This window comes from Octopus bimaculoides, chromosome 16 (genome assembly GCF_001194135.2).
Source record: "Octopus bimaculoides isolate UCB-OBI-ISO-001 chromosome 16, ASM119413v2, whole genome shotgun sequence".
Lineage (NCBI taxonomy): Eukaryota > Metazoa > Mollusca > Cephalopoda > Octopoda > Octopodidae > Octopus > Octopus bimaculoides.
In genome coordinates, this window is record NC_068996.1 from 10,815,165 (window position 1) to 10,816,671 (window position 1,507).

General features: G+C 35.4%; 1 pseudogene; it reads right to left on the bottom strand.

Annotated features, from left to right (window-relative positions):
- LOC128249615 (tubulin alpha-2 chain-like) overlaps positions 1-1,507 on the bottom strand; it is an 8,868-nt pseudogene that overhangs the window by 2,179 nt on the left and 5,182 nt on the right.

The window sequence follows — 1,507 nt, forward strand, 5'->3', positions numbered from 1 at the left end:
ATATGACTAATTTCACCAATTAATAACCAGAAAGAATAGAAATATGGGAGCTTAAAGGATTTGAATGATGAAATAAGGTTAAAAAGAAATATTTTAGCGATAAACCTTGAAGGTGACATATTTCATTATTATGATTTGAGGTAGTTAACATACGACGTTGTTGAAAATATCTTTTTCAGAAGCTTCAAGTTTTAAACGTGAAATTATTATTTACCCCCTGCAATACTTTATTCAGGTTATGTTTTTGACTGTCGTAAGTTTCTGCTTACGGAGCATCTCAAATTTAAATTTGAAAAGGAACAAGCAAGGTGCCATTGGAATGCAAGTATTTTCAAATGATGTTGAATTAGTCTGCTTTTATTTTTGAATATGAATTCAGTTCACAAACTGGCGGAGGTAAACAATATGCATACCACATGTTCTCGGTGTTACCCTAACCGTAACCCTAACCCTAACCTTAAACACCGGGTGTGCGTATTCTTTACCTTCACCCACAAACCGAGAATGATGTTTCAGTTTCAATCTCCAGGTGAAGGCACTTCAGTTTATTTAATCCGCTGATGTCATCCAGAAAAGAAGGAACGTTACAACCTCCTATTTTTAATTCCTCTACAAAATTAATTCGGAACTGATATATATAATGTCTACTTTTCTTAGTTATAATTTAAAATAAATTAGCATTAAATACAGAAGCAAGCAGAATTATACAGGCTCAGACAGAAAATGTGTTTCGAATTTTCCTACATTCCTTCGCATCTGATCTGAAGTCTCGGAAAAGTTACTGCAACTTCTGTCCGTCTGAATCATTAAAACATAATTATCTGTGAAGTACGAGGCACCATTTAATTTTGGGTACGTATAAAATATTAAAAATTCATAATTAATAAAAAATGTTACAATTTGCGTTTGGTTTCTAAGAATTTTGAGTCTATCGTTAATATTGCCCCACCTCCTTCCTTCAAACGGGAAGGAATAGCTGCTTTCATTGTACTAGTGGCTATGGCGAAAGAATGTGTATGGTGGACGCGTTTGAAAGGCCTAGAAACAAACACATTCCTCCCTGGTCAATCACGCATCAACGTTTTCAAGTATGACTTGAAAAGGAAGGTGAGAGTAGATTGGGAAGTTTTATCCAATGAATGTTTCACGAAAAAATGGATGACTGTAGCAAGGATAGCACGTGTGAATGACGGAGCAACCTTGAGCATAATCCTATGAACCAAAGAGAAAGAGAGTACTTTACTCTAATGAACTTTCATATTCCATTGTCCGTGGTTACCGTGGTCATTTGGTAGATTTTTCTTTCCACGGATAAACTTCTGTATTTGCACTATTTCGACTTTTCGATTCCTTTTGATCGTTGCCCAGCCCCAACCTTTTTTCCTTCCTCTAGAACAGAAAAACTCTGCATTGTATTGTCCCCTCTGTATCGAGCCTTGTGTGGCTCATAAAGAAAGTTATCTCTGTATCTATCTATCTATCTATCTATCTATCTATCTATCTATCT